Genomic DNA, 22,261 nt, shown 5'->3' with positions numbered 1-22,261 from the left:
TATCATTAGCTACAAGACCTCTCATAGGGGTATTTGTCCTCAGATGACCTGCATTGGTTAAACCTCACAAATGTGAAGCACACATGCTATCAACAAGTTCTGGATCTCAAACTTGATTTTTAAATTATATCTTGCTCTTTAGCATTCCAAGCTTCCTACACAAGGATTTAAATTAGGTTTGAAACAAATTGATATAGATTTAAAGCGATCAACTGGAAGTGGGACTATGGAAAAACAGAAGATGAAACAGATAGAATACGATAGAACTGGGACAGAACAGCACCATGCAGACAGCACAAGCCACAGTGGACATGTCACAAGCATAACTAATAGACACATTTTAAATTCAAATGCAAAATCCTGCGTGTATTCAAAGTGAAATCCAAAGGACTGGCTTCTCACGAGAAAATGAAATGTTTTTGATGAAACCTTTGTATGTTTCCTCTAATTAATCAAGCAAAAAACATGAACAAAAATAAAACTCAAAACCCAATGGTGAGGGGAAAGTATCCAGTTTTAAAATAAGTTACTCCTGAACAGCTTGTGCTGCTGAGGCATGAATAAATGGAGAGGTGGCTCTGCCCAAAGATGCTGTCAGACCTGTTGGGGTTTTCCAACATTTTCTGTTTTTGTTGTAATGCTTTGGAGTCCCAGGTTCAAAACCTGCCTGGGCAGATGGTGAAATTTGAATTCAATAAAAATCTGGGATTAAAAGTCTAATGATGATTGTGAAACCATTGTCGATTAACAAAAAACCTATTTTGTTCATCAATATCCTTCAGGGAAAGAAATCTGCCATCCTTACCTGGTCTGGCCTACATATGACTCCAGATTCACAGCAATATGATTGACTCTTAACTGCCTCCTCAAGGACAATTAGGAATGGGCAATAAATGCTGGTCCAGCCAGTGACGCCCATGTTTCATGAATGAAGAAAATAACAATTTTACCTGACAAAATAAGATCTTTTACTGCAATTCTGTCAGCCATTCATTGTGGGTTTTTTTCCCCTTTCCATGTTTTCTCTTCAGCTGAATGCACAATAGGAGAATTAATCATTTCTAATCTATTGAAATAAGTCAATGCCAAATGATTAGTTAATTTGTCCTTTCATTACCAGGAATTGTTCAATTTAAATGATGGAACTATCTGAGAGTATATGACAATGTCTCAGAAGTGAACATGAATGCTTTGTGATCATCTTAGCATGATTTCAGTGACATTTCCTGTGAAGGCAACCAATATCCCAGACTGCCATCCTGCAGAAAATTGAACCAATTGAAAGATAAAGACTGACACTGATCGATTCATTAATATGGAAATTGGCTGAGATCCTTAAGTTTGATTTTAATTAACTCCTAAAGTTCTGTAAACATGGGACTGGTCAGTGTTTGAATCCAGCTTGTTATCTTTCTTGCTTGTCAGATGCTAAATGAAAGAAGTTCATGCTGTCTCAAATGCTTCCAAGTCTGCCAATACCCACAACACAAACTATCCATCAATGTACCAGAAATAATCATTAAATTGCTGATATCAATCAGAAAGAACGCAATAGTCATTAGTATGGGAATCAGAAATTCATCGGTGCAGGAAGGGCTATCATTCTCATACTGGAGTTAAGATACTTAAAACATGCAAAGAAATCATGGTTGGTAATATTAGTAGAGTGTTGAAATGACATTTCACCTTCTGCTAGTTTGATGATGGAATGAATCCATTTAAGTGGCAGGCAAACTAACACTTTCACTAAAATGACAGTAGAATGTCATACAAATAATTTTTCCCTAGGTTAAAGGGTCAGTTACACGGGGGTATAGATTGAGAGTGGGGGGGGTGTCTTTCGGGTGAGAGTGAGAGGGGGAAAGTTTAAAAGATATGTAAGAGGCAAGTTTTTCACACAGAGTGGTGAATGTCTGAATGTGCTGCCAGAGGTGGTGGAAGCAGATTCAGATGCGAGAGAAAAACAACTCAGAAATACTCTGGAAACCTCTGATCCCTTGCTGCAGCAGGGATTCTCCAGTGCCGCTACGGCGAATGGGGGTTTTGGCTGAGCATCAAATTCTTCGGTCTCGCTAGAAGCAGGAACGGATATAAAGAGGTCGGAGAATCCCACCCATAGGTGCGAATTTCCCATTCGACCTCCATGGGAATTGTAACGGAGGGACAGAAAATTTGGTGGACCCTGCAAAGGTCCATTGACCTCGGGTGGGAATTTCTCTGCCTTGACGCAAGTGTGGTCAGAAAATGCCACTCATGGTGTTCACTCTGTGGCTTTTCCAATGCAAGAATAAGAAATGATAGCAGAGAATCCATGTTAAAGTTGATGGACTGCAAAAAAGGCAAAGTTAATGAGAGGGTAGTAAAGATAGCAAGCAATCAGCAGATTAGCAGTCAGGAATGTTCAAACATCTCTCTCGCTTCAGGTACCATTCCCTGAGAGGACAATGGTGACTGTGAACCTCCATGTTAAACTTGCTCTGGAGGCATGGTTCATCTTTATTGATGATACATTCATCTAGTTTATGATGCTCCTTAGAAAGATCATTATTTGTCCACCTTGATCTCTTTCACCGCCAATCTTTCCCATCAGCATCAAACTTCGTAAATCATGATTTCTTCAAATCAACCCAAGAAAGTCCAACTGTCTCTTTCTGATCTTGGTCAGCAGAGTTCTTCTGATTCCAATTCACCTCAGAAACCTTGGGCTGGATTTTACAGCTTCGCATATCCTAACACCATAAAATCCTGCTCAACGTCAACGGACCTTTCCATGGTCCACCCCTCGTCCACTCTGATTCCCGTATGGTAAAATTCCAGCCCACAACACAGCCTCTTTAATTCTTATCTGCATTGGAACATCCAACATTCAGTTCTGTATATCAAAGCTGATGTGATGTATTATTCAGGAATTCTTATCTTTGTTTTCATGGTGAATGTTGAGTTGATCATAATCTTTTTCATTTTTTGAAATGCATCTCACCAAAGAGGGGCATCCTCTCCTCCACCCACCAGTAATGGATAAGTCCACTCCACACACACCAAGCAGGCGTAAGGGTGATCTGACATGACATCCCTCCCCCCTCAGAGCCCCCGCTCAGCCTCTTCCCCCTCAGGCTCTCACCCCACTCAGTCCCCCTCAGAGCTCCCCACAGCTCCCTTCCCCCTCAGACACCCACTCAGGCACCTTTCTCCATAAGAACCCCCACTCAGCCTCTTCCCCCTCAGACCCTCACCCCACTCAGTCCCCCTCAGAGCTCCCCACAGCTCCCTTCCCCATCAGACACCCACTCAGGCACCTTTCTCCAAAAGAACCCCCACTCAGCCTCTTCCCCCTCAGACCCTCACCCCACTCAGACCCCCTCAGAGCTCCCCACAGCTCCCTTCCCCATCAGACACCCACTCAGGCACCTTTCTCCATTAGAACCTCCACTCAGCCCCCTCCTCCTGAGACCCTCACCCCACTCAGTCTCCCTCAGAGCTCCCCACAGCCCTCTTCCCCCTCAGACACCCACTCAGGCACCTTTTTCTATCACAGCCCCCACTCAGACCCTCACTCCACTCAGCCCCCCTTGGACTCTGCCCCCCCCCAGCAACTCAGGCCCCTTCAGGCAAGACACCTTGGCAGTTTCATCAGTACTGCCCCTGGTACACTTCACAGTTAAATGCACTTCAAGCATCTCATTGATCCTGGCCACAATGTTGACAGAATCTAATGCTGAATGACATTTTGCAGCTTCACTTCCTCTTTGAAATGGTTTGCATCCCAATTGGAGCTGGTAGCATGGTTTGGGAGGGTCACAATGAAGTTTGACGACTGTCACAGAACCTGGTTTCACGCTGACTCCCAGTTCCACGGGTCATTGCGTTACTTGACAGGAGCTAGCAGACCCAGAATTCCTCCCCTATCACTTTTACTGAAATAACTTTCAGCAGTAGTGTTTCTTAATAAACAAATCTTGATCTTGTTTCAGATTGAAGCTTGTCTGCAGGGTTATTTTTAATTTGAATCACTCATAAATGAACATGAGGCTACATGCACACCACAATTTTAGCTTACGGCCCACTTTGAGGAAATGCATTATATATAGTTGTGATAGATTGCTCTCTTTAAAAAGCTCGCACAGACATGATAGATTAGATGAGCGCCTTTTATGGTATTAACGTAATCAGTACGATAGTTCTTTCTCTTTCTTCAGATACCACACCATAAAAGGCACTGTCAACCTTGAACCTCAACTGGATTGGCCCGTGCTTATGCTTGACAAAGCACTGCAGTGATTTGCCATTGCCTTCTGCAGTATGGCTGATGAAGAAACTCTCCCAGTCTTCCTGCCTGCCGTCAAGCGTATCAGAATGATTTACAGATTGGACAATCAACCTGTTTGATTACGTTACGAACACACCTTCCACGGCCATCAAATCCTGAAGTGGGATTTGAACCTGGAGCTTCTGGATCAGAGGTAGAAATGCTACCAATATCTTCCATGGTTCTGACACTTAGATTCACAGCTGTAAATCACAGAGTTCAGTGGGGGAAAGGAGCAATGTTCATTTTGATGTATAACATAATCCAGTGTTTCGCATGTGATTTGTGCCTGACTGCTGCCAATAAGGCACACAAAGGAATTTTGCTACACCAAGTGCAAAAAAGACATTCATTCCCTAATGGCATAGGATGAGGGGGAGGGGGGGTCTTGTGGTGCGTGGGTAGCATTCCTACCTTTGAACTAGAAAGCACTGGGTTTGAGCCCCACTCCAGAACTTGATTGTCACAGAAGATGCATTCGTAACATGATCAAAAAGGTTGATTGTCAACAGTAAATCCTTTCAATACCCCTATGGCAGGTAATAAGAATAGGCGAATCTCCTGGTCAGCCAGAACTTATAGAACACAACAGCAAGCCATTGCAGCACCTCACAAAGCAGAACCATGTTCAAACACATAGGAAATCCATGGTCGCCAATGCCTTCTGAGGGGATGGTACCAAGAGAGTGGTTTAGGAATGCACCTTAATATATTGTTGTTATTATCAATCATTTTCATTATTTATAGAAAATTATGGGAGCTTTGATTTTTATGGTATAGCATTATAAGGAGAGATTTACAATGACACAGTAATTTGTCATTCAGGGTAATGAATACACCTCACAGACCTTTTAAAGAATAACATTGATTATAATTGCGTGGACAACATCTACAGAATGTACAATCAGAACAGAGGATAAAAAATAACTCTTGCAGTAGAATTAACAGTTGAAGGATACAATTGTCCAGAAATCAGTAACAAAAGAAAAATTAATTGCAGAGATTGTCATTACATGGAGCTCTGCATCAATGGTCTGGTATAGAATGCCATAGAAGAATTAGTATAAAAATGCGCCTACAATTTTTCAACATGGGGCAGTTGGTCATTCTGCAAATCAATGGGTGAGCCAACTGAATCTCCTCTTACATTGCCAGATCAGAATGAATATTCTTGCAATATGCAGGGACTCCAAAGCAGGTAAAAAATTCCAACATAAGGGCTGGAATTTTACTACCCCACCCGCCACAGGACTGGAATGGGCAAAGGGCAGACAACGGAAAGGTCCATTGACCTCAGGTGGGATTTTACAGTTTTGGGACAAGTGAAGACATAAAATCCTGCCCAAAGCCTTAGAAGTTCCTGGAGATAACTATGTGAGATATTTCAAGCTTTAAAACATAGCTGAATTTATATGGCATTTGCAAGATGAAGAAAAGACCTTTCACAATCTTGAAGGGAAGGAAAGATTGGAATCAATGAGCAAAACCTTAGTTTGCATCACCATAAGGAGTGAGATGCGGAGACTGAATAACGAATATCAAGCAGTAGGATCCAGGCACCTGAAATTTCTTCCACAAATAGGGGAGGAAAGAGTGAAATGGATTCATAAAACTAAGAGTCACAGGATGAAGTATATTGAAAGGGGAGGCAGGTTTAGGCCTTGCATAAAATAAAGTTTATTTCTTGATTAGTTACAAGTAGGCTTACTTTAAAAATGCAATGAAGTTACTACGAAAATTCTTTCGTTGCCACACTCCGGTGCTTGTGTGGGTACACTGAGGGAGATTTTAGAATGGGCAATGCATCTAACCAGCACATATTTTGGACTGTGGGAGGAAACAGGAGGACCCAAATGAAACACATGCAGACACAAGGATAACATGCAAACTCCATACAGACAGTGACTGAAGCCAGGAATCAAACCCTTGTCACTAGTGCTGAGGTAATAGTGCTAACTATTATGCCACTGTGCTGCCCCTAAAATTGAAGTTGGGGACTTTATGTTACAATTTACATCCCTGTCTAAAATGCTAATTAAGGACAAGTTGTCACAAAACCATTGTGACTAAATTATGTTCGTTTTTGCAATGTTGATCACGATTATAAGAGCTGAATATTTTGTTACTCTCGGTAAGTTCAAGAAAGAGGCTAAGCAAAGGATTACAACAATGATTGATTTGGATTTCCCCTTCAGAGAAATCAAGCTCTGATGAAGGGTCATCCAGACGTGAAACGTTGGCTCTGTTTTCTCCCCATAGATGCTGCCATACCTGATGAGATTTTCTAGCATTTTCTGTTTTGTGTGTGAAATTTAGTAGGAATTATTTGTGCTAAGAATAAGCAAATAGCAGATCAAAAATTAATTTGTTCAAACTTGTATGTTGTACAAAGGCAACTCTTCTTTTTGGCAATTTGAAGACTATTTTAAAGACATTTTCCATTCTTTTGTTCAACATACTAAACACCCCATTGGTGAAGAATAAATTCTGCCAAATAAAAAAAACAAGATATTCGATCAGTAAGTTATTTGTAAACCAGTTTAATGTCTTAACTACTCTGAATGTCTCATCAGGTCTGGCAGCATCTATGGGGAGAAAACAGAGCCAACATTTCAAGTCTGGATGACCCTTCATCAGAGCCTGAGTTCTCTGAAGGGGAAATGCAAATTTATATATTTTGCTTGTAGTTTTACAATGACAGAATGTTAAGATCTACAGCTAAGCAAGCTGCTCCTATTTCTTACCTCTATTATTTACAAATTCCAAGACAGGGTAAAGCGCCTTTTCTCCTTCTCTACATAGGGGATGAAAAGTAGCAATGACAAAAATGGTCATTTCTGATACCATTTGAAAACCAGATTCCTCTGAAATAACCATGAGATTAATGATTAAATCTATGGAGCATTTGCCAAAAAAAGTAGGTTTCTGTCCAAAATTCAATTTGACGCTTGATGGAAATAAAGTGAAATATTTTGCAGCAGCTAAGAATATCCCACATAGAATGTGATCAACTAAACTTAAGTACATGTGTCAAAGGAGAGACAGTGGCATAGTGGTTTTGTTGCTGGACCAGTAATCCAGGCACTTTAGATTCAATCCTCTGGGAACCCGGGTTCGAATTACACTATGGCAGATTATGGAATTTAAACTCAATAGAACGTCTGGACTTAAAAATCTAATGATGACCATGAAACCATGGTTGGTTGTCTTAAAACCCATCTGGTTTATTAATGCCATTTAGGGAAGGAAACCTGCTACAGTCCTTGCCATGACCAATACCAACTTGAAGGACAAGGGAAGCAGATACTTGGGAACATCACCTCCTGGAGATTCCCCTCCAAGTTAATCACCATACTAACTTGGAAAGATACCTCCGTTTTTTCATTGTTATCAGGTCAAAATCCTAGAATTCCCTCCTTAAGAGTACTATGGGTGTACCTACACCTCAGGAACTGTAGCAGTTCAAGAAAACTGTTCACCACCACCTTCTGAAGGGCAATGAATGTTGGTCTAGCCAGTAATGGCCACATCCCATAAATAAGTTTTTAAAAACCCTGTTTTGATGAGGTAGCAAATAATTATTTTCATTTGGTAGCACACAAAGAAGGTTCAATTTAGATATTCAAGATTATTTTGAATTATTTAATAGCTCTCAGAATGGGCAAGTCATTTATTACTGAGTTATTGTCCATGAGGTGTCAATGTTATGCAAATAAAAATGTCATTGGTTCTCGCTCATGTTCCTTCAAGTGTTGAACCAGAGTCTCTCTGGTGGACCTATAAAGGTTCAATAAGAAACTGGCTTTGTATGCATCATGATTTAAGAAGCAGCATTTTTATCAGCCCAGATATCCTGAAAGATTATGGCTGCTGGGGATGTTTAATTATATATATGGAGTGTGTTCTATCAGTTTACAAAGTACTTCCTCTGAATAAATCCTTTCCTTCCAGGACCAGTTTGAAGAGTTCATAATGAATGAGATTGATTACTCCAAATGATGGGTGTGTTCTGATTCAAGTCTAACGATTTCTTCAATGGCACAAGATCAATTTATTTAAAATTAAAGAAAGAAATCAAAAAATCTTAGGACGCTAAATTGAACAGCCCTTGAAAATGGGTGCAAGGATTATTTGTAATGCAGAAAGCATTAAAACTTCGTACTGTTGGATGACTTGTGGCTGTAGACAGCACTTAACCAATAACAGTTGAATGAATGCATGACTCATCATGGGGGTTCAAGTCTGTGAAATCTTAGAATCCCTACAGTGCAGAAGGAGGCCATCCAGTCCATCGAGTCTGCACAAGCTCTCTGACAGAGTACCTTACCCAGGCCCTTCACCTTGGCCTATTCCTGTAACCCTACACATTTACTATGGCTAATCCATCTCATTTACACACCTTGCAACACTAAGGGGCAATTTAGCAAGGACAATCCATTAACTTGCACATCTTTGGACTGTGGGAGGAAACCAGAGCACCCAGAGGAAACCCATGCATACACAGGGAGAATGTGCAAACTCCACACAGTCCCCCAAGGTCAGAATTGAACCCGGGTCCCTGGCACTGTGAGGCAGCAGTGCTAACCAACTGTGGCAACATGCCCCTCAATGTCAGTACCACTTAAAAGTAACTTGCACTGCTTCAAGAAGCAGTGCATTCTGGCTGGTCAGGCGCTGGTCAAGTTTGTGAAAGAACATCCAAGCAAGAAGAAGAGTGAATTATGGAGTTACAGGGAAAAGAGCATGCTCCAATATTCTCTGACTCTGCATTGGATGCCTTGGTGAAGGAGATGGAAAGGAGGATAGATCCATCCACAGAAGGCTAGAATTCTCTCCAGCCAAACTTGGGGCCAGATGTTCATGGTGGTCAATACCAGGAGTCAATCCCTGAGGAGCTGGCTGCAGTGCCTCAAGAAGTTCAATTGCCTCATACAAATGGCCATAATTACTGAATGCATCTTCAAATGTGATATTCCATGAACTGCATGATTAGCCTCAGGCATTATTCTGTTCATCCCATCACTCAAATACCAACAAACTCTGTCAATCTGGACTCATAACTAACATTCGTAACTTCATCTCACCAACACACACTTAGCACTGATGAAAACCTCATATCTACATCTCATAATTTGCACACACTTGCTAGGTACCCATCATTGCAACATACACATCAACATCCTTCCCTTTCTCTTGCAGGGCAGAATGGTATATAACTGGCAGCATCAGCGCCTAATCATCAGGGGATGGGCATTGTTCTGTGCCCAAACCTAATGGAGGAGATGGTAGTCACCATCACTGGTGGGCCACCAATGAGGCCATGGTGAATGGTCCAGCTGAAACAATTAAACATGACAGTTTGCTAATACCTAATTCATTTTCCCAAATACTACTTGCCATTCATTCCCCAATCTATTCTGATTTACAAGCAGCAGATGATGCAAACATGAACCTCTTGCTTTCCTCTTAAAATCCCCTTTACAACCCCATCAATGTGGCTTCCTCCTTGTGGAAGACCAGGTAGACAGTGAATAAGAAGAAACACTGGAACTCACTTTCACACTTGAAAACACCAACTCAGTGACAGAGCCCATTTATTAGAGAATAACTTAGAGGCAGAATCTTCATGTGATAAGAATCTGGGCATGAGTGATCTGTTGCCAGAGTAGAAGACAAAGGTAGTGCAGCTGTCATCTCACCAGTGAGTAAGGTTGCACATGAGTTCTGCTGAAGAGGACTCATGGGGCTTGTACAATTAAATACTTGATATTATGGCAGCCTGTTAGAAAAACTTCAGTCAAGATCAAGGAACACAGAGATGTCCTACATAAGCTTGGCATAGGGCCTTTATGCAGAGTGTGGATTTCATCCTTACCGATTAAGTGATGGCCAACTCCATGAGGACTCTTGCTGATTCAACCAAAGCACAGCAGCTGAGGGCCAACGTCTCAGTTTCTACAATCAGAAGCCTCCCAGAGTCTGAATGCTGCAATGGAAACTAAGGTGCTTGTATTGCAAGTAGAGCTAGCTGCCATACAGACTCACACTACTGCCATTATGGTTGTGGATAGCAGTGCTCAAAGGGGTTTACATAAGAACATAACATAAGAAATAGGAGCAGGAGTAGGCCATCTAGCCCTTCGAGCCTGCCCCGCCATTCAATAAGATCATGGCTGATCTGTTGTGGCTCAGTTCCACTTTCCCGCCCTCTCCCCATAACCCTTAATCCCCTCTCTTATCAAGAACCCATCAACCCGCTTCTTAAAAATATTTAGCGAGGCAGCCTCCACCACTTCAACGGGCAGAGAATTCCAGAGATTCACCACCCTTTGAGTGAAGAAGTTCCTCCTCAACTCCGTTTGCAAGTGTGAGGTGGTCCACTTTGGTAGGAAGAATGGTAGGAAGGACTATTACTTACGTGGCGAAAAACTGCAGCAGGCGACGGTGCAGAGGGACCTCGGGGTCCTTGTGCATGAGTCGCAAAAACCCAGCTTGCAGGTGCAGCAGGTGGTCAGGAAGGCGAATGGGATGCTGGCCTTCATAGCGAGGGGTTTGCAAGGTGACAAAGCAATCCGGCAATTTGTACTCTAGCAAATTACCAGTATTGCTGCCCCTGGGAATAACAGTGACTCCGTGGAGTGCATACTCACTGTCCTCACACAGGATGACCACCTTTATCTCCCACCCATGCCTCTCCCCTAGTGTCCTTGAGGTTTCCTGTAAATCAACCAGCACAGCCTGCTGCTCCAAAGTTAGGATACCACGACAACAACTTGTGTTTATTAACACAATGAAATGTCATAATGTGAGGCAGTACAGTGGCACAATGGGCATTGTCTGTGTCGAATTTGCACATTCGCTCCATGTCTGCATGGGTTTCCTCTTGGTGCTCAGGTTTCCTCCCACACTCCAAAGATGTGCAGGTTAGGTTGATTGGCCATGTTAAATTGCACCTTGGTGTCAGGAGGATTAACAGGCTAAATATGTGGGGTTACGGGAATAAGGCCTGGCTGGGATTGTGGTTGGCGCAGACTCAACAGATTGAATGGCCTCCTTCTGCACTTCAGGGATTCTATGGTTCATGGAACCATTATAAAACAAAGTATGAAAATGAGTTCTGTAAGGAGAAATTAGATGAAATATTGGCCAAAGAGATAGATTTTAAGGAGTGTCTGAAAGGAGGAAAGTGAAATAAAGAGATGGAATGGTCAACAAGGGGAATTCCAGAGCTTATGGCCTAAACATGGTAAACAAATGAAAAAAAAATTATTATTGGGAACTAATTGTCACTGGCTAGGCCAGAATTTATTGCCCATCTCTAATTATCCTTGAGAAGGTGGTGGTGAGTTGTCTTTTTGAACCATGGCAGTCCACATGACGTGAATACATCCACAGTGCAGGTAGGGAGAGAGTTGCAGGATTTGAACCTAGTGATAGTGAAGAAATGGGGATGTATTTCCAAGTCAGGATGGTAAGTGGTTTGGAGGGGATTTTCCAAGTTGTGGTGTTCCCAAGTTGTGGTGTACGTCTGCTGCCCTTGTCGTTCTAGATGGTAGCTGGTGGGTTTGGAAGGTGCTGTCTAAAGAGGCTTGGTGAGTCCCTGCAGTGTATCTTGCAGATGGTATACACTGTTACAACTGTGCAGCAGTGACTGAGGGAGTGAATGTTTGTGGAAGAGGTGCAAATCAAGCATGCTGCTTCGTCCTGGATGGTGTCAACCTTCTTGAGCATTGTTGGGGCTGCACTCACCCAGGCAAGTGGAGAGGATTCCATCACACTCCGACACAAACATCTGTGTGATGTACACAGCCTTGTAGATGACAGACAGGCTTTCGGGAGACAGGAGGTGAGTTACTCACAGCAGGAATACCAGCCTTTGACCTGCTCTTGTAGTATTAAGTGGTCAGTCCAATTCAATTTCTGGTCAGTAGTAACCCCCAGGATATTCTTAGTGGGGGATTTATTAATTGTAATGCCATTCAACATCAAAAGGCAATGGTTCGAATCTCTCTTCTTGAATATGGTCATTGCTTGGTACTTATGTGACATGAATGTTACTTACAACTTGTCAACCCATGCCTGGGAATTGTCCAAGTCTTATTGCATTTGCACATGGACTGCTTCGGTATCCGAAGAGTTGTTAACATTGCTGAACATTGTGCAATCATCAGGAAACATCCTCATTTCCGACTTTATGATTCTGAATTAATCCAAATTAATGAAACAGCTGAAGATGGCTAGACATAGAACAATTCCCTGAGGGACTCTTGCAGTGATGTTCTGGATCTGAGATGATAGACCTCTAACAACCACAGCCATCTTCCTTTGTGCTAGATATGACTCCAACCAGCAGAGAGATTCCCCCGATTCCCATGGATTCCAATTTTGCGTTGGTTCCTATTACTACACTCAGTCAAATGTGGCCTTGATCCCACCTCGGGATTCAACTCTTTTTTGAACCATGGCTGTAATTTAGTCAGGAGCTGAGTGACCCTGGCAAAACACAAACTGATTGTCAGTGAGCTAAGCATTAACACTTGATAACACTGTTGATGAATCCTTCCAACACTTTATTAATAAACAAGAATTAATAAACCTATAGGGCAATGATTGCCTGGGTTGTGTTTGTCCTGCTTTTTACATACAGTGTTTACCTGGGCAATTTTCCACATTGCAGGATAGATTGTAGCTGCATTAGAAAACTCGGGGAGAAGTCTAGAAAGTGCTGGAGCAGAAGTCCTTAGTACAATTGCCAGAATATTGTCAGGGCCCTAGTCTATTATGATTGGGAATGAACAAGAGGCCAGAATTAAATGAATACTGACATTTCAGATGTTGGAGAAGGTTACAGAAATAGGAAGGGAAAGGTCATGGAGGGAAAACAGGAATAATAATTTTAAAGTCAAGCTCGACTGTGAGCCAATGTAGGACAGAAAGGACAGAGATGATAGGGAATGGGACTCTCTAAATTAAGACATTTAGAACTCCATCCCTAATGGTACTGTGGTTGTATCTACACCACATGTACTGCAGAGTTCAAAAAGATGGTTCACCAGAACTTCGTCAAGGGAATTAAGGATGGGCAATAAAATTGTTAACCGAGCCAGCGGCACTCATATCTTGTGAAAGAATTTTTTAAAATCACAACAAGCTAGGGGTGGCAATTGGGTGTCTAGGACTATCATTTGACAACATGGCTCATGACATGCTCATAGATGTTCAGTGTTCAGTTGCTAGATCGGTTTGAAGTCTATCCCATTTAGCACGGTGGTAGAGCCACACAATACGATGGATGGTATCTTCAACGTGAAGATGGGACTCTGAATGCTCAAGGCTTATGTGGTGATCACTTGCACCAATACTCTCATGAACAGATGCATCTGTGTTTAATGAGGGTGAGTTCAAGAGTGAGGTCAAGTAGGTTTTCCCCCTGCAGTCCTGCGAGTCGTCACTGCTCAGGGTGGCACTGCTGAGACAAGGCAGGTTGACCAGCATTGGAGGTGGGATTTCCTTCCAGATGGTTCTGGCTTTCATTAAATAGCTGCAAGATAAGCCAGCCAAGGGGGAACACATTTGACCTTTACATCGGAGGGCGCAGGGACACCGCCCCTAGTGTAAAATACAGCCCACATAGCTACATTTTGCTTCTTTTTGTAATATTTGCCAACTCAGATAATTAGAAACTAGAACATTCTAAGACAAGGAATTCAGATGAAAAACAATACAATTGAAAATGTTGCATTAAAGATTCTTGCAATTCAGGATGGCCCTCCAGGACAAAGTTCACATATTACCTGACTTAAAGCTTTTCATCGCTACCAGAGCATAGCAAAATCATTTTCTTGCAGTTCCATTTTCCAAGTAAATAAAAATGACTCATTTCATTGAAGACACACAATGAAGCAGGAAACCACAATCCCAAAAGCACTAAAGAAACAGTACTGTTCTTAATATACTTACACGTCGGTGGAATAGTGTTGTACCTGGGGATTTTGTTGTTGATACATGAAATTTGATACAAGAAAATGTATAGCCTTTTTCCACAGGCTAGCCTTCAATTTTAATCAGTCATTAGCCTTTCCAGGGACCATCACCATGTGTACATTTGGTCGATAGAAGTTAATAGATTGGTTTCAAAAAACTTCATAAAACTTCAGCAAATTCTTAAACTGTTTAGTGGTAAATAACTGCTAATACACCAAGAAATGTTGCAGAACTTTACGAGCAATTTTAAAACCAAAATACAAGAAGGGCAGGATTCTCCGACCTCATGTGTGTCATCCCGCTGTGAGTGAGATTGGAGAATTTGGCACTCCAGCCAAAACTCCATTCATTTTCAATGGCACCAGAGAATCCCAGCCATGAATGAAGAAGGAGATTTTCAGCGATGATCTCCCAATTGTCTTGTAAACTACTTTATTCAGTATGCTGCTCCTCCATTACATTATAATGCTAATATGTTGTTCACATGCATGGTCTGAGGCCATTTATAGTGAAAAAGATCATTGGTTGACATCTCAGAGGCTAATAATAGTATCTCTTGAGGAAATAGGTTCAGGTCTGAATGCAGCACAGTAACAGTCAATTAATTTCGATATTATCACAGTCAGGTTACTGTTCCAGAGAAAATAAAAATGCCTGATGGAAAATCCAGAGTGAGAGGACATGATGTTAAAATTAAAGCTATGTTCTTTTATGGTGAAATAGGGAAGCTGTTTCGCACACAAACAATATTGAAACTTTGTTCTTCCAAATTGCCATAGAAACTATATGAATTTTTGTTGTAATGTTAACTATGGAAAATGTCTCTTAAAGACTTTCACATTTTAATAAATATAGATTTGGGCTTCAAGGGTATGGCACCATATAAAGTTTGGATAGAATTTATAAACTATTTATTCAGGGAATAGATTCAGATCCAAAAGTCCCACCAATTGTATTGTTAAGTCAAGCTTTCTGGTCGGTCATCAATATTTCCTGAAATATCACATCTTCTTAGTTCAAGTATTATGATTAGTGAGTCTGCAACAGAGGAATGGCTTGGTTCAAAGATTCCTTTGCAGCTATGTTAACTTCTAACCACCTCAATGCCAAAGTTGTCCCTCATTTCCACCTACCTCAAGGAGGATGGTGATTAATTCATCATTTGACAGCAGTATCTGCAGATGCCAGGAATTTCTCATGACCTATCTGGTGGGCAGGTATACTCACCAGAAAATGCATGAGTACATTGTAAGCATTCTACTGAACACGCCTTACCCAATCCAATCACATATCCAAGCTCGAAGAGTAGAGTTTCATTATCAAGCTGTTGGTTGCCTAAGATGCCAACTCTTGGAACACAACAAGCCTAGGATATGTGAGTACGAATTCTTAAAACAAGTCTCTCAGCAACATTCTCACATCTGTTGGCCCATATTTCATTGCTAACTCATTAGCAGCAATGTTAGCATCTACTTTTAGAATAATGGAAGGACCAATAGTGAGTAGTTTGAAAGACGTGATGCCACCATTATGTTCTATATGTCCTTGTCCAGTACTACATATCAATTTATTAAACAGCAACTGCCTAGTAACAAACCTTCTGTCAAGGGCTTTGACAAAGAAGAATGTCTACCATGAGAATAGTTCTCACTCTAGGGTATGCAGTAACAGATCCATCTAAAATATTTTCTTTTTCCATCTGTGAACATGTAATGCCCAAAACAGATGCTTTTAGGCAGTCCTTCAAGATGTCTATCAACAAATCACTGAAGAAGACATTAAATAAGATGCGTGACTATAGACAACTTTGACTTATTTCTTGCAGCGAGTCTCCCGTGCTCTATTCCGTGGACCTTGGAGCTCTTGAATAAATAACTGACGAAAGCAAAATAGTTCAATTATTTTCTGCCTGGCACTAGGCCACAAAGATCCTTCCATTGTCACTCACATAATAAAGTCCAAACTAATAATATTGATAAACTACTATTGGAGTTCCTGTTCTTCCTGGTCTATCTAATGGACTACTTCAAGAATCAGTGCTGTGGCCTCAGCTATTTGTAATTTATATTAATTTATATTATTTATTATTAATATAAAGAGACTGATGCCCAGCGTTTTGCTCCTGAGTCAAATGTGCAGAAAAGGAAGAATTCCTGGCATTGCGAACCTGAACTTTGAAAACGGCAGCCCTCAAGTTGGATTTTCATTGTGGAGATGGAGGAGCAAGGGCGCTGGATTGAAAGTTGGGCCCCCATCCCGTGGAATAATTTCAGAAGCTACCAGGTCCGAAGACAGGCTGGGCAGAAAACTTGTCTCCATGCTTCAGCACTCAACTATGTTGAATTAAGTAACAAAAGAATGAAAGAACAGCCCTCATCTCTCACCACCCATGCCAATCCCAACGCACACCTCCAATACCCAATCCATAAAACCCATGCCATGGACTCTGATACCCCCATGTCCCCCACATTCCAATGGCTCATCATAGCCCCAATGTCAACTTTGCCAAGTAATGCCAACTCATACCCCTATTCATTACTCTTTGCCCTTATCCCCTCCATTCCACCTCACTTAGCATCCTTTGACAGTTCCTTCACAGCTTGTAATTATTTGACAGCTTAACATTTCCAATGAGATTATGCATTATATATGCACAATTATGTTTACTTTTAACAATACCAAAGGGTGCTTTACCACTCTCAAAAAATGCCCAAAGGACAACTTACCTCTGTCGACCTGGGATGAGAGTCAACGGGGTAACTTACACCTCCAAAGGGGTATTTCAGTTATCCAGCGTACACTCTGGTTTCTCTTGATCCTATAAATATTTTGGTGTAAACTGCACATTTTGGGTTTCACACTCCTGGCTTACCAAATCTCACATCAGTGTAGTCAGTTAACTATTTGAGTGCACAGCTGCCTCTGCAAACCACTCATGCACAAACCCTGGCCCGAGTCTACCCTGCCTCTATGAAAATGGAACATGCCATGTTTGGGGATGGGGCTTAAAACTTCCAGACCTTTCCAGGATTGTTTCCAGGGCTCTCTATCATGACGAAAATCTGGACCTGAGAGGATTTTATGGAAGTTTGCAAAGCTAGGTAGGGAGAAGAACCATTTAGCCAACATAGTTGATTTCCACCAAGGTTTTATGGAAAAATAAACCTATATCTTATTCAGGTTGTGAATTGTGCCAGTTTCTACATCTTGCAGATTAGCCTTGAATTACATAGGTCTGTAAATGTCACAACTTACAATATCATGCATTTGCTGAATGTATTGGGGACATTGTAGCACCTTTTTTAGGCACTATTTGGCCTCCTAATGATTGACAATGGGGTCCAATCACATTCCCATTACCATCCGAAGCAGGCTGATTATGATATCAATTAGTATGCAATGCTGATTTGATGGCAAGACTGATATTCTGAGCTCCATTTCCTCATACCCTATTTTAACATTGCACAGTTTAGCGTGATGTTAAACACAATGGAAAGGACCCCAACAACATTATCTAAAGGGATTCATGAAGTGCTAATGGGTTAATTACTGGATTGTTTCCCTTGGCTGCTGGTACAACAACATAAACTTTTACAACTTTCCTTCAAATGGCTGACCTCAGGTCGGATTTTCATTCTGAGGGACAGAGGTGCTGGATTGAAAATGCTACAGGAAGCGGTCCAGCTGATGCTGCAGTTCTTTAGTGTTCAGTTTGAATTTTGTGTCGAGACAAAATTATTTCAATTGCCTATTAGGGTTTCCTTTCAAAATTGAGTATGACTGGGAGAATGAAGAAAAGCCATACAGGGTAGGTTAAGCTGCTGGAAGGCAGAGAAGAAGAAGTGGGGAAAGGCTCCCAGCAGGAGGTCATACCAGCTAAGCGGTTTTAGAAAGCAATTCCCTTACCTCAACCTTAGTATGGACCAATCCATGGGATGCCATTCCTTCACTAAAATAGTTGTAATTAAAATCTGACAACTACTGCAGCACAATCACAGCTTCAATTTGGACAAGAACCACATTGCTGTGGCTGCCAAGGTGACCATGGCTCTTAGCATTTATGCTTTTGCCTCCTTCCAAATTGCTGCTGGAGATATAAGCAAAATATTTCAGTTTGCAGTGCACAAGGGAGCTCACCAATTATTTGCTTATCTACGCCCAACAGCCCTCTTCTGTAGCCTAGCCCATTGAAAACCTCCACGTTCCCTGCAGTAGAACTAATATACCATGTTATCATGCAGAGAACTGGCACCTGCACTATCCTTTCCCCCACCCTGGCTCGTGTGTACTTGTCTCTGATATCTCACCACATGCAGGTCCATCTTTTTAATCTCGCCTCTAAAATAAGCAATGTGTCAGTCTCTGAGTTGCTGGCAGTGAGTGTAAGATCGAGTGACAATGTCTCTTCATTCTCTTCCTCCTCTGTCCAAAATTTTCCTTTTGGTCCTGCCAAAGTCAATTTACACAGCTTGCCCTTCCCACTGCCCGCGAATCCTCGGCAAGAGTTGACTTTGGCAGCGAGGGCTGGAAAGCCTTGCTCTTTGATTGGGATGGTTTCATGATATCGGACAAGGTTAGGATTATGGTGAGAGGAGTTGTTCTTCACTCTCTGCAGTTTTTGAGTCAGAAGAGGAAGCGAAATGAGATAGAAGTGAAGATAAGAAAAGGCCTAGATATGCTGATAACATCATCGACATTGGTCTATCAGTGTCCTTGGCTTCAGTGATGCACCTTTCCATGATGCCCAGTACTGTCTTCTCCAAACAGGGTATTCTATTTCAAAATGAACTCACTCACCTTAATATCTCATGTCAAATGGTTAAGCTTATCCTTGCATCCATTTTCTTGGAGCAGCACTCCTAGCGTTGACCTCCACTGCTATTTGTTCCACTATGTCCTCTTCTTTCCATTGAGCCCTCCAGTCCATTGTCTGAAAATTTTGGTGCTCGCTGTCTGGCATCTTCAGCCATGCCTCAAAACATCACAACTCAGGCTGATTTTTGAAAAAACTCCTACCAGTACTTGCAGCCAAAGTCTACTCTCCCTTTAAGATGCACAGGTTGCCCTTCAATAATATTAGTCACTTATATACCGAGCCTCTGCTGATTCATGCTGCCAATGAACAATGCCAGGAGAACTGCCTGCATGCAGCCATTATTTAAAAGAGCAGGCAGCACCGATTTAATGTGTTCCCTGCAACACAATGTGCAGGAATGGAATAATTGCACACCACAATCCACACACACATTTCATTGCGGGGGGCGGGGGTTGGCTGCCCACTTTAACCCAGTCTTTTAAAGTATTGCTCATCATTTTCGGTACTCATCCAATCAATTGCAATCATGCAAATTACTCACATTGCTGTCCTTACACAACAATATCTTGGGTTGACATCTGTTGAAGAAACCATTTGTATAAAATGTGTGAGAACACAAAGTGCGAGTAAACTACAGCCAGATGCTATGTTGTCACCGCAGTGTAAATAATAATCAGCATCATTCAAAATCTGATATATCCCCTTTCAACATAATTCAAGAGGATTAGTGATTGCATTACTGAACAGTTCCAAACCAAACAGGAACATCTAACATCAAGGCAACATTATATTAAATGTCTTTGTATCAGATTGGCGGTCCTCTCTACATAGCTATCTAAATCAATGTGCACCAAATTCTTCATTCAATTCCGAGGCAAATTTCTACCAGTCCAATTTCACTTCCTTGACAAAATAAATTGCATTGCTCCGTCAAATCCACATATAACCTCCCGTGTGAGGTTTTGGATTTCATAAGGAAACAAAAATATATAGGCTTGCAACACAGATGATTATATTAAGCGTGGTGCCAAGAGATCGTGCATGGTAAATATTGAATCAGTATTTCAGATTCTTTATTAAATAAGGATTCAAATGAATAGTTTCAAATAAAAAGAAAGAGGTAACTTATTATTTTAGCTTTCCAGAGAAATTAGATTTCGGCAGCAGCACATTGTGTGAGTGTTACCCTTTTTCTCTTCATAAAAGGTGCTAGTTGATATGATATTGCTGTCTTATTCACCACTTGATGCAGTAACTGTGGCAGTGTTAGGAAATAGTGTGCTTAAAGAGATAGATACTGCTCTCTGCGTTAGTGACCAGATTTGTGAAGGTTGTATTCTCTGCTCTGTGCCAGTGATAAGACCCTAGCACAGTGCAGATATCTGGGCGAAGATATGTAGATATTGACAGGAAGAGTTTATAGAGTTTAGTTTATTTATTTATTGTCAGAAATAGCCTTACATTGACACTACAATAAAGTTACTTTGAAAATCCTCTAGTTGCCATAGTCCGACGCCTGTTCGGGTACACTGAGGGTGAATTTAGCTCGGCCAATGCACCTAACCAGCACGTCTTTTGGGAGGAAACTGGACCACCCGTAAGAAACACGGGGAGAGCATGCAGACTCTGTCCTGACAGTGACCCAAGCCAGGAATCAAACCTGGGTCCTGGCGCTATGAGGCAGCAGACTGTGGCACCGATACTTTAAGGTTCATCATGAATAGGGAAAATTGATTTTAAAAAATGTTACTTGCATGCACAAAATAATCATAAGATACATGGATAATTAACACAAATTATAGCAGGGCATTTGGATAAAATCAAGATAATAAACATGGTTTTATGAAATTGTTTATTGGATTTATAGGAGTACCTTAGAAGTGCCAGGGGCTAAAGGGCAACTTGTGGATGCACTGTACTTAGATTTTCAAAAGATATTTGATAATGTGCCACGTAAAAGTTATTGCCAAAATGAAAACTCATGGTGCAGGGCATAACATATTAGCAATGAATGATGTGCCACTGGGGACAGTACTGGGCCTGAACTCTTTGCAATTTATATAATTGATTTAGATGAAGGTATTAAAGTTATGGTTACTAAATTTTCTGATGACACAATGATGGTTAGGGAAAGTAAGTTGTGAAGTGAACATAGGGTGGCAAGAATGCTAAATTTCAAATGATCACAACAATTTGCGTTGCTGGGGAAATGGCTGCTGATTAGTTGACAACAGAATGTTGGTTAACTAGAGAAGCCAGTGATGCATTTTTTGGTCTCTCACTCTCACTTGCTGAAAAGAAGGTGGACCCTGAAAATCACAAAACTAGATTTAGTGCCTGGTTCTCGTCCTGTTGCATGGTTGGGCCCATGATGTGAATAGGAAGGACCCTAGCCATATTTTATTTGACTTATGATTGATTTTTGCTCTACTAAGTTACATTGCAAGGAAAATAATTTTATCGTGACATGATGGGTGGAACTGTACAGCCTCACTAGAGTGAGACCAAAAATTCCCACCCAAGGTCAATGGACATTTCCATTGTCCGCCCCTCAACTGCTCCCATTCCATGGCAGGTGAGACAGTAGAATTCTGACAAATAACTTTAACTTTAAGTCTCAAATTGGTAAAAAGAATGAACAGTTCCTGTTTTAAGGTGGTTCTTGGGTTGTTGACAGCATTGGAAAACCAATAGATGTTATAGCTCTATAGTTGTCCACTGTGTCCTATCGAATCGGGACCATCTGAAGGGTAGACCGGGTGGGGGTGTCAGTTGCCTTTCTTGAAAGACAATAATGAGCCTGTTGGAAGTTGTTTCAACAAACTCCCCGAGCTATTTTCTAATTAAATGATTCAATTTCATAATTGGCCATGGTTGGCACAACCACAATTTAAGACATCTAGTGCCATGACTACTATGTTTCTATCCTATTCCAATCACACACAAAGACTGCAGACCACAATAAATGTTGATGAACATACAATTCCTCAAATTCCAGCATATGTTTGAAGAAAAAGTTTATTTATTAGTTACAAATAAAGCTTATGTTTACACTGCAATGAAGTTACTGTGAAATTCCCCTAGTCATCACACTCTGGTGCCTATTCAGATCAATGCACCTAACCAGCACATCTTTCAGATTGTGGGAGGAAACC

This window comes from Carcharhinus amblyrhynchos, chromosome 13 (assembly GCF_965287045.1).
Source record: "Carcharhinus amblyrhynchos chromosome 13, sCarAmb.v2.hapA, whole genome shotgun sequence".
Classification (NCBI taxonomy): Eukaryota; Metazoa; Chordata; class Chondrichthyes; order Carcharhiniformes; family Carcharhinidae; genus Carcharhinus; species Carcharhinus amblyrhynchos.
The sequence above is the reverse complement of the archived record's forward strand: the minus strand, read 5'-3'. Positions refer to the sequence as shown.